Here is a 16,250-nt window from a genome sequence, read left to right on the forward strand (position 1 = left end):
TTCATTAAACATATGTTAAACGCGCCAATTATCTTATCAGATAACCGCTTAACTACACGCAAGCTGTCCGAGCGTTTCCCCTTGTTTGTACGCTGCTTCGCTGTTGATTTATATTATCCCCTCGGAGCAATTTTTGATTCATATTCAAATACTTTCCAGAAGGCGTTCTTTCAGAAATAAATTAACTTGGCGTGTTTTCGCTGTAATTCCATTCGCCGCTTCGGAATACAATAAGCAGTTGTAAATGGCGATCGGAATTTTTCGAGCGAGAGGGATGGAACGGAAAGAACATAAGTCACGTCTAAACACCACTCGTCCTGTATTATGATTGATGGTGACGGTTTGAAAGCATTGTCAAACGACTTAATGGCTCAATAAATATTAATGCGGCGGAGAGGTGATCCCTCTTGTGTCGCAGGGAAAGGGTGATTAAAAAAGACGGGGGTAAGGAAAGCGGAAGGGATGGGCGGCTTTAAGGTTTGCGTGTGAGCGCCAATTTTAGCAGATGATATTTGTCTATTTTTGAATAGAGCTTTTTTCCAAATTCATAATGTAGCGCAATCATACATTATTTTTTTAATTTATCAAAATTTTAAGTAAATGGTTCCGTATCATGTCGTCTAGATGTGACATATCGGCTATTAACAAATCTAATTTACGTGAAGACAAAAACACTCTGAAACTTTTGCAGGAAATTATTGCTTAATTAAAAAATATCATTATTGGAAGCCATATTTTAGATCATCAGGAGTACTTTTCAGAAATTTATAACCTCTAACGTTTAGTTAACTATTGCCTTTTTTTCTTAATCTACATCTATTTTCGACAACACGATATTTAAACCATAATTTTAACTTCAAATTTATCATTTGATATTTTAAGTATTTTCTGATATTTTAATTTTTCAATTTTTAAAGTTTTAGATTTTTCGATTTCCCCAAGTTTCATTTCAGTTCTTTGACAATTCAATTTTTCGAATTTTTGAAATGTTTTTCAATTTTTCGTTGTTTTACATATTTGCTTTTTGCAATTTTTCAAATCTGAATTTTATAAACTGAGTTTTTCTATTTTTCATTTCTTCAATTCTTTAATTTTTAAATTATTTTTTTTAAAAGTTTTTGATTTTTCAATTTCACTTATTGTTTGAATTCTCAATCTTTCAATTTTTTAATTTCTCAGTTTTTGGATATTTCAATTCTGAGAATTTTTAGTTTTTCCATTCTTCAGTTTTTTTTTATTTTTCAATTTTTCGAAATTTCAGTTTTGGGATTTGTCAGATTACTTATTATTCAATTTTTCGATTTTACAATTACTCAGTTTCTCAATTTCTCGATTTTTAAATTTTTCGGTTTCTCAGTTTTTTCAATTTTTTAAATTCTCAGTTTTTGGGTATTTCAGTTTTGGGATTTTTCAGTTTTTCCATTATTCAGTTTTTCTTTCATTTTTCAATTTTTCGATATTTCAGTTTTCCGATTTTTTGATACTTCGATTCTTCAACTTTTTGATTCTTGGATTTTTCATTTCAATTTTTCTATATTTCAATTGTTTCAAATTCTTAATCTTTCGACTTTAGATTTTCTGTTTTTCAATGCTCAATTTTTCCAAATTTTCGGTTTTTCAATTTGTCAAATTTGACGTTTACAAACTCACAATTTTTCGATGTTTAGATTTTCCGATTTCTTGATTTTCGGGTGTTTCGATTTCGTGTTCTTGGATTCTTCAATTTTTCGAGTTCTTGATTTTTCAATTTTTCGATTTATTTTATGGTTTCGATTTTTTGAATTCACTTTTTTGATTTTTCGATTTCACAATTCTTCAATTTTTTTGATTTTCAGTTTTTGGATATTTCACTTTTGGGATGATTCAATTTTCGATTTTTGACTCTGGATTTTTCAATGTGTCAATTTTTCAATTTTTAGATTTTGCGGTCTCTCGATTTTTCATTTCATTTCCTCGATATTTCAGTTTTTCAATTTTACGAATTTTTCAAATTTCTATTTTTCAATTTTTCAAATTTGTCTTTTGCAAACTTCCAATTTTTCAATTAATCCATGTCTTGATTCTTCAATTTTTTAGATTCTCAGTTTTTGGAAATTTCAGGTTTTCTTTCATTTTTCAATTTTTCGAAATATTAGTTTTGGGATTTCTCAGTTTATTACCTATTCAATTTTTCAATTTTTGGGTGTTTCAATTTTACGATTTTTAAATATTTCGATTTTTCAATTTTTCAAATTTGACTTTAATAAACTTTCAGTTTTTCGAATTTTCATTTCTTCAATTCTTCAATTTTTCAATTTTTTAGGTTTTTGATTTTTCAATTTTTTAATTTTACAGCTTTTGGATATTTTAGCTTTGAGATTTTTCAGTTTTTCTTTCACTTTGGATTTTTCAGATTATTTATTATTCAATTTTTGGATTTTACAATTTCCCAATTTTTCAGTTTGTCGGTTTTCCAATTTTCCTCCTCTTCAATTTTACGATTTTTAAATATTTCGATTTTTCGATTTTTCAATTATTGACTTTTCTAAGTTCGCAATTTTTTGATTTTTCAAATTAAACGATGTTTTGATTTTCCCATTTCTTGATTTTCGATTTTCCAGTTCTTCGATTCTTCAATTTTTCAAATCAATTTTTCCATTTTTTGACTTCTCGATTCCTCGATCCTTTGATTTTCGATTTCTCGATTTTTCGATTTTTTACGTTGCGGATTTTCGGTTTTTCGATTTTCCTGTTTTACAATGTTTCGATTTTTCAATTATCCGAGTTTTCAATTTTTCAATTTTTTAAATTTTGGATTTTCGATTTTTCGTTTTTCGGTTTTTAAATTTTATATTTTCAAATTTGTTGAACTCGAAAATCGAAAAATCAAAAGCGAGTAACCAAAAAATCGACACATCCAAATAACGAAAAACAGAAATACCCTACAATCGAAAAATCCAAAAGTTAAAAATTGAAAAATTGAAAATTTAAAACTAAAAAAAATCGATAAATAGAGAAAAAGCTGAACGAAATTAAACAGTTTTAAAAATCGAAAAATTGAAAAACCGAAAGATCGGGAAATCGAAACATCAATGAACTGAAAAATCAAACATTTAAAAAATTGAAGAAAATATAAAAAAATTGAAGACTTGAAAAATTGAAAAATCGGGAAATTGAAATACAAAAAAAATCGAAAAATCAGAAGATCCAGAATCGAAAAATTGAGAAATCGAAAAGTTGAAATATCGAAAAACTGGAAAATCGAAAAAACTGAACCTAAAAACTGAAGAATTCCAAAAAAATGAGAAATCTAAAAAATTGGAAAATTGAAAAATCAGAAAACTGAAACATCGAGAAATTAAAAATTTCCAAATTGAAATCAGGAAGAATCGAAAAATCTAAAACCTGAAAAGCCGAAAAGTCCGCGAAATCAAATATCGAAAAATTGTAAAACTGAAACATCGAAAAATCGAAAAATGGAAAATTCGGGACTTCGAAAAATCCGATAAATCGAAAAGTTGAAAATGAAAAATTGAAAACTAAAAATTACAAAAATTTAAAAATGGAAAAATAAAAAATCGGTAAATTGAAGAATTCCAAAACTGAAATGATGAAGAATTGAGAAATTAGAAAACTGGAAAAGTGAAAAATCGACGCGCCGAAATCGAGAAATTAAAAAGTCGAGAAGTCGGAAAATATCGCAAAAAAATGAAAAATTAAAATATAGAAAAATTGGAAAATCCACAAAATTGAAATATCAAAAAAATCGAAAAAGCAGAAAATTCAAACATCGCAAAAGTGAAAAATCGAGAAAAATTAAAAAATCTAAAAACTGTAAAATGCCAAAAATAAAATATCAAAAAATTGACAAATCTAAAAATTGGAAAATAAAAAACCAAAAAATCGAGAAACCGACAAATTAAAAAGATGAAAATTGAAAACAAAAAATCGATAAATAGAGAAAAAACTGAAGATTTTTAAAAATCGAAAAATTGAAAAACCGAAAAATCAAAAGCTGTGAAGTGGAAAAATCGGAAGATCGGGAAATCGAAACATCAATAAACTGAAAAACCGAGAAATGGAAAAATCTAAATTCAAAAAATTGAAAAAAATATAGAAAAATTGAAGACTTGAAAAATTGAAAAATCAAAAAACTGAAACATCGAGAAATTAAAAATTTCCAAATTGAATTCAGGAAAAATCGAAAAATCTAAAACCTGAAAAGCCGAAAAATCCGCGCAATCAAATATCGAAAAATTGAAAAACTAAAACATCGAAAAATCGAAAAATATAAAATTCCAGACTTCGAAAATTCGGCAAATCGAAAAGTTGAAAATGAAAAATAGAAAACTAAAAATTATAAAAATTTAAAAATAAAAAAATAAAAAATCGATAAATTGAAGAATTCCAAAACTGAAATGACGAAGAATTGAGAAATTAGAAAACTGGAAAAGTGAAAAATCGACACGCCGAAATCGAGAATTTGAAAAGTCGAAAAGTCGAAAAATATAGCAAAAAAATGAAAAATTAAAGTATATAAAAATTGGAGACTTGAAAATTTGAAAAATCCACAAAATTGAAATATCAAAAAAATCGAAAAAGCAGAAAATCCAAAAATTGTAAAAGTGAAAAATCGAGAAAAATTGAAAAATCTAGAAACTGAAAAATGCCTAAACTAAAAAATCAAAAAATTGAAAAATCTAAAAATTGGAAAATTAAAAAACTAAAAAATCGAGAAACCGAAAAATTAAAAAAATGAAAATTTGAAACAAAAAAATCGATAAATAGAGAAAAAACAGAACAAAATTAAACATTTTTAAAAATCGAAAAATTGAAAAACCGAAAAATCAAAAGCTGTGAAGTGGAAAAATCGGAAGATCGGGAAATCGAAACATCAATAAACTGAAAAATCGAGAAATGGAAAAATCTAAGATTTAAAAAATTGAAAAAAATATAGAAAAATTGAAAAATCGGGAAATTGAAATACCAAAAAAAATCGAAAAATCAGAAGATCCAGAATCGAAAAATTGAGAAATCGAAAAGTCGAAATATCGAAAAACTGGAAAATCGAAAAAATTGAACCTAAAAACTGAAAAATTCCAAAAAATTGGGAAATCTAAAAATTGGAAAATTGAAAAATCAAAAAACTGAAACATCGAGAAATTAAAATTTTCCAAATTGAAATCAGGAAAAATCGAAAAATCTACAACAAAACAAGCTGAAAAGTCGAAAAACTGAAAAGCCGCAAAATCAAAACATCGAAAATTTGAAAAACTGAAACATCGAAAAATCGAAAAATGGAAAATTCGGGACTTCGAAAAATCGGCAAATCGAAAAGTTGAAAATGAAAAATTGAAAATTAAAAATTACAAAAATTTAAAAATTGAAAAATAAAAAATCGATAAATTGAAGAATTCCAAAACTGAAATGACGAAGAATTGAGAAATTAGAAAACTGGAAAAATGAAAAATCGACACGCCGAAATCGAGAATTTGAAAAGTAGAGACGTTGAAAAATATTGCAAAAAAATGAAAAATTAAAATACATATAGAAAAATTGGAGACTTGAAAAATTGGAAAATCTACAAAATTGAAAAATCAAAAAAATCGAAAAAGCAGAAAATCCAAAAATCGAAAGAGTGAAAAATCGAGAAAAATTGAAAAATCTCAAAACTAAAACATCAAAAAATTGAGAAATCAAAAAATTCTGAAATTAAAAAACCGAAAAATCGAGAAATCAAAAAATTAAAAAATCAATAAACTGAAAAATCGAGAAATGGAAAAATCTAAAATTTAAAAAATTGAAAAAAATATAGAAAAATTGAAGACTTGAAAAATCTAAAATTTAAAAAATTGAAAAAAATATAGAAAAATTGAAGACTTGAAAAATTGAAATATAAAAAAAATCGAAAAATCGAAAGATCCAGAACCGAGAAATTGAGAAATCGAAAAAATTGAACTTAAAAACTGAAAAATTCAAAAAATTGTGAAATCTAAAAATTGGAAAATTGAAAAATCAAAAAACTGAAACATCGAGAAATTAAAAATTTCCAAATTGAAACCAGGAAAAATCGAAAAATCTACAACAAAAAGCCGAAAAGTCGAAAAACTGAAAAAACGCGAAATCAAAACATCAAAAAATTGAAAAACTCAAACATCGAAAAATGGAAAATTCGGGAAATCGAAAAAATTTAAAAATTGAAAAATAAAAAATTAAAATATAGAAAAATTGGAGACTTGAAAAATTGAAAAATCTACAAAATTGAAATATGAAAAAAATCGAAAAAGCAGAAAATCCAAAAATCGAAAAAAGTGAAAAATCGAGAAAAATTGAAAAATCTAAAAACTAAAAAATCCCAAAACTAAAATATCAAAAAAATCGAGAAATCTGAAAATTGGAAAATTAAAAAATTCAAGAGTCAAAAACGGCACCAATGAAACTAAAGCGTCGGCAACCGAAGTCGCCCGAAGACAACCCAAGACTTACAAAATTCTTGTGAAACTAATTAGTATTAGCGGCTTCACCTCCATCGCGACCAACCGCCCCCGATAAATCTCGCAACTCCAAAACTTCATTAAAATTCTCCACGTGCCGCCGCCGCCTCTCTGGACAAGCACCGATTGATTCCCGTAATGAACTAGTTTTAGAGGTGTGCGGAGGGTCGAAATTCCCTTTAGCCGATCATCGTCGTTAGCCGCCGCTTCCAGAATTCCAACATCATCGAAAGAAACACTTTTACCTAATTTGCGGAGTTACGTTTGAGTTGTTGGGAGTTTCGTCGCACGTCTCTGTCAATTCGAACGACGGATGTGGTGCAACTGGGAATAGAATTACGTGTGTGGAAGATCAACTGAAAGAGGGTGGAGGACTAAATAATCCGGCAAGGAATTCATCCAGCTTCAATTTTAATTCTCTCTAATTCACTCAAACCCAAATTTAAAGCTCTCTCCATGAATTTTTAATTTTTAAATGTTCCCGGAAAGAAACCCCGACCCTCACTCTCTATATATCCCTAAATAAATCCCCCAAAAAATGAAGACGAAAAATGTCCCCGCTCCGGATTTATCATCCCTGGCAGTTCCAACGGGCACAAACTACCCCATCATTCACGCTTAACTCAACCCCGATTCAAAAGATCTGACACTTCCATAAACCCCCCGGAATCGCTCACCTGCAGGACTATCAAATCCTCACCTCATTACCCCCATTTCAAATCACCAACCCCGGTTTAACACACCCAGCGCCCCCTGTGGGTCTCCCGTCCATCCAGCGCAGTTTCCTGCCGTAAATCGGCCTCCCGCCGCCAGATGGCGCCACCACCGAGGGCGTGCTTTCTACTTTTGACCTTGACCGTGCCCCGTATGTCATCGCTCGTTCGGGTTTTATCGATCGGGTGCACCGAGGATTCGGGTAGGTCCTAGTTCTTAGAAGGGCAACCGGAGAGGGGGTTAATTGTTTTCGGGGATACAGGCAAAGTAGGCCTTTGTTTCGTCAAGGGCAATTAGTGGCTTTGAAGTCGGATGGTACATGTTGCTCTCTTAATGCGAATGAGGGTGTTAATTAGGATTTGGCCCTGGGGTGTTGTTCGGAGATTTGTAGGGGCGGATATTTACAAAACGTCGGAGTATCAATTTTCCTGCACCAGCTATGATTATTGAAGCTTCTAACCCCGGTGCACCACCAAAGCTCTTTTGTGCTGTAGTCTTTCAAATCCGGATTAAATTCCGGGCTCTATATTTATGTTTTCGTTTTGTGGGGGCGGCGGTCCCGGAGGACGGATCGGCCGGAATTGAGTCGGGCTGAGGGCCCCGAGAATTCGGGGGTTCTGATGGGAGGGTCAAAGACTTGCGGTGAAATTTTCCGTGTGTGCGCAGGGCTTCGGGTGACGTCACGGGGGTGAATGGCTGGCTGCGGTGGGGTAGGTTAAGGGTGGTGGCGGCTCCTAGTAGAAGTATTAAACAATTAACGAATTAGTTGTTTTTTTGCTCTCTGACGGACGTCTATTAGTTTAGCTTTGTTTTATTGTTAAAGTTTGTAAAGTTTGATTGGAATTAGGGGCGAGTTTTTCGGGGCTAATTGAATATCCATCAAACTGGAAGTTCCGGGGTTTTGCTTTTGGTCTTATGGAGTTTATTAAAGTTTCAGGTGCAGCGAGAAGTCGAAGAATGCTTGGAACTTTTGGCTTGTTGGGAGTTTCGACTAGAAACTAGTTTCTGGGGGATGTTTTACGGCGGCTGAAAAATGTCAAGTTTGCTTAATATTGCGACGGAGCAATTTTGTAGCAAAGAACGAACGTCGAAATATAATTTAAGATGGAGAAATAGCTTCAAGTCGGAGATGGTTCAGATGTCAAAACCAGTTAAATTATAACCCACATCGGGGCTGAAAATTTTCTATAAATAAATCGGAGAACCACCATTTTATTAGCGTTGTTATGGTCGACTTCAGTTTACTACGCTTTAGAACGTAGTGTGGCAATTCTCCACAAGAGGGCGCTTTAACATGCGTTATATTAATTATGAAATTTGCTTTATTTAAGGGTCATACAAATAGGAGCTTTATATATTAATATCTACAGCATAAAAAATTATTAAAGTTATGTCTGTCTGTCTGTCTGTCTGTCTGTCTGTCTGTCTGTCTGTCTGTCTGTCTGTCTGTCTGTCTGTCTGTCTATCTGTCCGTCCGTCCGTCCGTCCGTCCGTCTGTCTGTTTTTAAATTTTTTATACAGGGTGACTCATAAAAATTAATGAATGAGTCGATTTGTTTCATTCATTTTCCCGAAAAATTGGAAATGCAGTACTGTTATTATTAGTATTACACTGCACATATCCAAAGTGATATACGTGTCTTTGCAAAAATGTTGATGACGTCATTACAAAATGAAAATTATGAAAAGTTGTTATCGAGTTTTTGGTGGAGATCAAAGAAATAAAATTATAAAAATTGCAAATCAAAAAATTGTAAATTAACATTGGAAAATCAATTAGATAATCGAATATCTGAGAATATGTTTTAGATACATTGTTAATTAGTCCACTATAATTTAATAAATATATGTTGAATTAGAAACCTTTTTTTGTAAGATAACTAGAATTGTTTTTATAGTAAAACCTGTATAAATTTTTATTATTAATTTTTTTCTGCTTATTCAACTATCCAGAGCCTTAAAATGATAGTCACACAAAACGCATTAAAAAAATAAAAAAATAAAAAATGAAGTATAAACTAGAATTAAAGTCGACTAACAGCAACGTACATAACTAATTTTGTTTAATTAATAATAATTTTTCGATTTTTCAGTTTTGAAAGATCGAAGGATCCAGAAATTTAAAATTAGCAATTTCTGGATCACTCGGTTTTCAATTTGTAGAATTTCAATTTTTTTAACTATCAGTTTTCAGTTTTCCAATTTTTTGAATTTCAAATTTTTCGATTTCAAGGTTTTTCGATTTTGCAATATATTGTTTTTTCAATTTTCAGAATGTTTCGTTTCTAGATATATTAAATGTTAAAATGTTCAACTTCTTTAATTTTTCTGTTCTTAAATTTTTCGATTTTCCAGTGTTACGATTTTCGCTGCTTCTAGTTTTCGATACTCTGATTTTAATTTTTTCGCTTTTAATTTTCTAAATTTACACGTTGGCAGTTTTTTGCTTTTTTTTATTTAAATTTTAAAATTTCTATATATTCAAATTTTCGATTTGCAATTTTTCAAAATTTCAGTTTTTTCTTTTTTAGTTTTTAATTATTAATTTTTTCGATTTTACAGTCTTTCGTTTTTCAGTTTTCCGAATTTTTGGTTTCTAGATACATAATTTTTAGAATTTTTCAACTTATTCAGTTTTATTCCGCAATTTTACATTTCTTTGTTTTTCCAATTTCCTTATTTTTGAGTTTTTAAATTTCAATTTCTGAATTTTCGATTTATCAATTTTACACTTTCCTTAATTTTTGATTTTACATATTTTAAAATTTCTTGATTTTTCACATTTCAAAATTTTCTTTTCTTCAATTTTGAGAGCTGCAATTTTCAAATGTTTTAATTTTTCAATTCCTCGATTTTTACTTTTTTAATTTTTCTATCTTTGAATGTTACAATTATTTTTCCATTTTACAATTTTTATGTTTTTTCAAATTTTCGAATTTTTAGTTTCTGGTACATTAATTTTTAAAGTTTTCAATTTTTCTCTACCACAGTTTTCGTTTTTCATTTTTGGATTTTTAGTTGCTGGATCTTTCGATTTTTGAATTTTTGAATTTCTAGTTTCCGGATCTTTCGACTTTTCAGTTTTATACTTTGTCAATTTTTTGTTTCCTATTTATCCGATTTTTCAATTTTTCATTTTGTGCTTCTAAGTTTTTCTGTTTTTCAAAATCCAAATTTTTCGTTTATTCGATTCTACAATTTTTCGTTTTTTATTTTTTCGAATTTTTGGTTTCTAGACACTTTACTTTTAAAAAGTTACAACTTTTTCAGTTCTTCTATTCCGCAATTTTTCTTTTCCAATTTTCCAGTGATCCGACGTTCCGCTGTTTCGAATTTTCAATGTACCTACTTTACATTTTTTCGTTTTTCCAATTTTCTGATTTTTCAGTTTTTGAATTGTCAATCTCTGGGTCTTTCGATTAATCAATTTATTTTAAACTTTACTTAATTTTTTGATTTCCTAGTTACTACAGATTTCCACATTTTTCGATTTTTCGCATTTCGAATTTTTCGTTTCTTTATTTTATTGATTGTCAGTTTTTCAATTTTTTGATTTTTCAATTTTTCGATTTTTACTTTTTCAATTTTTCGCTATTTGAATGTCACTATTATTTTTCTTTTTCATAATTTTTAATTTTTTCAAATTTTCGATTTTTTTTTAAGTAGTTAGTTTCTAGATCTATTTATTTTTAAACTTCTCAATTTTTCTCTTCTTCAATTTTCATTTGCCAATTTTTTAATTTTTCGATTTTCCAAAGCTTCGATTTTCCGCTGACTCGAGTTTTCGTTATTCCGATTTTACACTATTTCAATTTTTTTGATTTTTCAATTTTTGAATTTTCAATTTCTGGATAATTTTTGGATCTTTCGATCTATCGATTTTACATTTTCGTAATTTTTTATTTCCTATTTGACAGATTTACGAATTTTTCAATTTCTCAAATTTCACATTTTTCGTTTCCTCAATTTTTCAATTTTTAAGTTTTCTATTTCTCGATTTTTAATGTTTCAATTTCTCGATTTTACTTTCTAAATTTTTCAATATTTGATAGAATTATTTTTCGATTTTAGAATATTTTACATTTTTCCGAATTTTTAGTTTCTAGATATATACATTCATTTTTAAACTTTTACAATTTTTTTCTTTCTCAATTTTCATTTTTTAATTTTTTCAATTTTCGAATTTCCAAAAATTCATAATGGAAACTTGGAAAAATTTTAAATTTGAAAAACAGAAAAATTAAACTTCGAAAGATTAAAAAATCGAAAAATGGAAACGAGAAACAAAAAATCGGGAAATCGAAAAATTGAAAACTCGAAAAATTGCAAATCGATAAATCGAAGAAACCAGCAATTGGAAAATCGAATAATTAAGATGGAATAATTGCGAAATCAAGAATTAAAAATAAAAAATTGAAAAACTGAAGAATCGAAAAATTGAAACGAATAACTGAGAACTGAAAAAAGGATAAAAAGGATAAAAAGGATAAAAAGGATAAAAAGGATAAAAAGGATAAAAAGGATAAAAAGGATAAAAAGGATAAAAAGGATAAAAAGGATAAAAAGGATAAAAAGGATAAAAAGGATAAAAAGGATAAAAAGGATAAAAAGGATAAAAAGGATAAAAAAGATGAAAAGAATAAAAATGATAAAAAGGACGAAAAGGACGTTTGTAGTTATCTTTTGTCGAGATAGAGAAATGGAAAAATCGAACAATTGAACTTAAAAAATCGAAAAATAAAAAATTTGAAAATTCTAATTTTAAAAATCAAAAATTTGAAAAACTGCAAAATCGAAAAGATGAAACGAATAACTGAGAACTGAAAAATTGAAAAAAGGAAAAATTGAAAAATCGAGGAATCGGGAACCCAAAAACTGAAAAATCTAAAAATTGAAAAAAGGAATGTTGTAAAATTCAAAACGTTCAAGAATCGAAAATTAAAACATCGAATAACTCGGAAAATTCAAAAGTTGTAATCGATCAAATAAAAAATGCATGACTGAAACCTCGATAATTGAGAAATTATAAGAAGAAAAAAACTGCAAATTGAAAAATTGAAGTGAGAAAAACTGGAAAATGCGAAAATTAAAATTCGAAAACCTGGAAACGCGAAAAATGAAAAAATCGCAAAAATTGTAAAGTCGAAAAATTTCAAATCGAAAACCTGAAAAGTGGAAAAATTAAAATCTGAAATGTCGAAAAACTGATGAATCGAAAAATGATAACCGATAAATAAAAGAATCAAAACATTGAAACGAAAAATGAAAAATAGTGAAATAGAAAAAGTGAAAAATCGAGAAATCGAATGATTAAAGATCGAATAATTGCGAATTGAAAAATTGAAGAAACGAAACATTGAAAAATCGAAAACCTGAAAAAACGAAAAATTGAAGAATCAAGAAATTCTAATCAAGAAACCGAAAAATCGAAAAACCGAAAGATTGTAAAATTTAAGAATCGAAAAATAAAAGACCGAATTAGTCGAAAAATGCAAAAGTTGAAATCGTTCAAATAAAAAATTCATAACTGAAACATTTGAAACTAAAAAATCGAAAAACTATAAGATGAAAAAATTGCAAATCGAAACATTTTAGGGAGAAAAACTGAAAAATCATAAAATTAAAATTCGGAAACCTGGAAATCGAAAAATTAAAACTCAAAAGCCCGGAACATCGAAAAACTGGAAAATCGAAAAATTCTGCAGAGAAAAATCAAAAAATCGTAAAATTAGAACGAAAAACAGAAAATCGAGAAATCGAAAAATTGAAAGATCGAATAACTCGGAGTTGAAAAATTGAAGAAAGGAAAAATTGAAAAATCGAGGAATAGGTAACCAAAATCTGAAAAAACTAGAAATTGAAAAAAGAAACATTGTAAAATTTAAAACATTTAAGAAGTCGAGAAATTCAAAAGTTGAAATCGAACAAATACAAAATTTATAACAAACTGAAACCTCGAAAAATTTAAAATTGTAAAATCGAAAATTTACAACATAAAAAAGTTGCAAATCTAAAAATTGAAACGAGAAAAACTGAAAAATTGCTAAATTAAAATTCAGAATCCTGAAAATCAAAAAAATTAAAATTCAAAAACTCAATAAGTTGAACTGGAAAAAATTGAAAAATTGTAAAAATTGCAAATCCAAAAATCGAAAAAACGAACAATTCGAAAACCGAATAATTGCAAAATAAAATATTGAAGAAACGAAAAACTGAAAAATCAAAAAATTCTAATCAAGAATCCGAAAAATTGAAGAACTAAAACTTGATTAATTGTAATATTGAAAGATCGACAACTCGGGAAACCAGAAATTGAAAAATCGAAAAATTGAAAAAATGAAAGTTTGTAAAATTTAGAACATTTAAGAATCAAAAAATAGCAGATCGAATAGGTCGAAAATTAAAACCGTTCAAATAAAAAGTTCGTAACCGAAATCTCGCAAAATTTAAAATTGTAAATCGAAAATTTAAAATTCGAAAACTCAAAAATTGCAAAACTGGAAAAAGTAAAAAATCTAAAAATTGAAAAAAAAAATTAAAAATTTAATTTAAAACATGTAAGAATCGAAAAATTAAAAGATCGAATAACTCGGAAATTCAAAAGTAGAATTTGAACTGAAACCTCGAAAAGTTTAAAAACTGAAAAATTGAGAAATTATAAGAAGAAAAAAAATTATACATCGAAAAATTGAAGTGTGAAAAACTGAAAAATGCAAAAATTAAAATTCGAAAAGCTGGAAAGGCAAAAAATCAAAATGTCGAATATTTTTTTAAAACGAAAAATAAAAATCGAAAAATTCAAAAGTCGAAAAATTTCAAGTCGAGAAATTGCAGATCGAAAAATCAAAGAAACGAACAATTGGAAAGCCGAATAATTAATAATTAATTAATAATCTAATAATTGCGAATTAAAAAATTTAAGAAATAAAAAATTGAAAAATCAAAAAAATTCAATCAAGAACTCGAAACCTCGAAAAATTTAAAATCGAAAAACTGAAATAATTGCAAACTGAATTGGCTGTAACGAAAAACTAAAATACTGAAACTCGTAAAACTGGAAAGGCGAAAAATTAAAAATCGGAAAACTGGAAAACTGGAAAATCGATCACTTGAAAAATTCATAACTGAAACTTCGAAATATTGCAATCTTAAAAATCGCAAAATTAATAAATCAAAAAATTGAAACGTAAAATAAAAAATCGAAAAATAAAAAATTGTCAAATCGAAAAATTGCAAATCGAAAAATCGAAAAAACGAACAACTGGATAATCCAGTAATTAAAAATCGAATAATTGCGATTTGAAAATTGAAGAAACGAAATACTGAAAAATTGGAAACCTAAAGAAACAGAAAATTGAAAACCAAGGAATTATAATCAAAAACCCGAAAAATTGAAAAATCGGAAGACTGTAAACTCGAATATTTACAAATCGAATAATGAAAGAAAAATTGAGAAATTCAAAGTTGTGAAACTGAAAAATCGAAAAATTGAAGTGAGAAAAACTGAAAAATCGCAAAATTAAAATTCGGAAACCAGAAAATCGAAAAATTAAAGCGAAGAATAAAAAATCGAGAAATCGAAATATGTACTGAAAAATCGAAAAACTGAAAACTTAAATAATTGCAAATAAAGTCAGAAGTAACGGAAAAATCTAAAATTTAAAAATTGGAAAATTGAAAAAAGGAAAAATTGAAAAATCGAGGAATAGGGAACCAAAATCTGAAAAATCTAAAAATTGAAAAAGGAAGATGGTAAAATTTAAAACATTTAAGAATCGTGAAAAGTGAGAGAAATTCAAAAGTTGAAATCGAACAAATAAAAAATTCGTAACTGAAACCTTGAAAAATTTTAAACTGTAAAATCGAAAATTTATAAGATCAAAAAGTTGAAACGAGAAAAACTGAAAAATTGCGAAATTAAAATTGGAGAACCTGAAAATCGAAAAATTAAAATTCGAAAACTCAAAAAGTTGAACTGGAAAGCACTGAAAAATTGGAAAATCGTAAAATTGCAATTCCAAAAATTGAAAAAACGAACAATTCGAAAATCAAATAAGTAAAGATCTATTTGCGAATTAATATAGTGAGGAAAAGAAAAGTTGAAAAATTAAAAAATTCAAATGAAGTGCCGAAAAAAGTCAAAAATAAAAAAATTGAAAGATCGAATAACTGCGATTCGAAAAATTGAATATTGCAAGTAACGAAAAATTGAAAAATCGAAAGTCGAAAAACTGAAAAATAGAGAAGTTGGAAAATCGAAAAGTTGAGATATCGAATAATTCCGAATTCAAAAATTGAAAAACAGAAAAATCAAAAATCGAGGAACAGGGAAACCAAAAATTGAAAAATCGAACAATTCAAAGTCGCTAGGATGAAAAATAAGAGAAAGAAACAAAAAATTGGAAAATTGAACAATTAAAAATCGCTCAACTGTGAAACAAACAATTTAATAATCGAAAAATGCTCACAATTGAAAAAGTGAAAAATCTAAAAAATGAAAAATCGGAAAGTTAAAAATTCGAAGAATTGCAAAATCAAAAAATTTCAAATCGAAAAATGAGGAAACAAAGCATTAAAAAATCGAAAGATTCAAAATTGAGAACCTAAAAAATCGAAAAATTGGAAAATCGGAAAATCGAAAAAACGTAAAATTGGAAGGTTGAATAACTGCGACTTGAAAAATTGAAAAATCGAAAAGTTCCAAATCGAAAACCTGAAAAATCGAAAAATTCAAAGTGGCTGCACTGAAAAATCGAGAAACTCAAAAACCGAGGACAATTTCTTGATTTTGATTTTCCAATGACAATCAAGAAGTTGAACGATCGAATAACTGCGATTCGAAAAATTGAATATTGCAAGTAACGAAAAATTGAAAAATCGAAGGTCGAAAAACTGAAAAATAGAAAAGTTGGAAAATCGAAAAATTGAGATATCGAATAATTACGAATTCAAAAATTGAAAAACAGAAAAATCAAAAATCGAGGAACAGGGAAACCAAAAATTGAAAAACGAAAAATTGAAAAATCGAATAATTCAAAGTCGCTAGGATGAAAAATAAGAGAA

At 27.9% G+C, this 16,250-nt stretch overlaps 1 protein-coding gene across 1 annotated transcript in view; it reads left to right on the top strand.

The window, feature by feature from the left end:
* Positions 1-16,250, top strand: part of LOC135140472 (synaptotagmin-7) — a 905,289-nt gene that overhangs the window by 228,164 nt on the left and 660,875 nt on the right. The gene's annotated exons all lie outside the window — the stretch shown is intronic.

The sequence above is a fragment of the Zophobas morio genome, unplaced genomic scaffold (genome assembly GCF_036711695.1).
Source record: "Zophobas morio isolate AGI-343-1 ecotype UQ-CSIRO unplaced genomic scaffold, CSIRO_AGI_Zmor_V1 ptg000040l, whole genome shotgun sequence".
NCBI classification, from domain to species: domain Eukaryota; kingdom Metazoa; phylum Arthropoda; class Insecta; order Coleoptera; family Tenebrionidae; genus Zophobas; species Zophobas morio.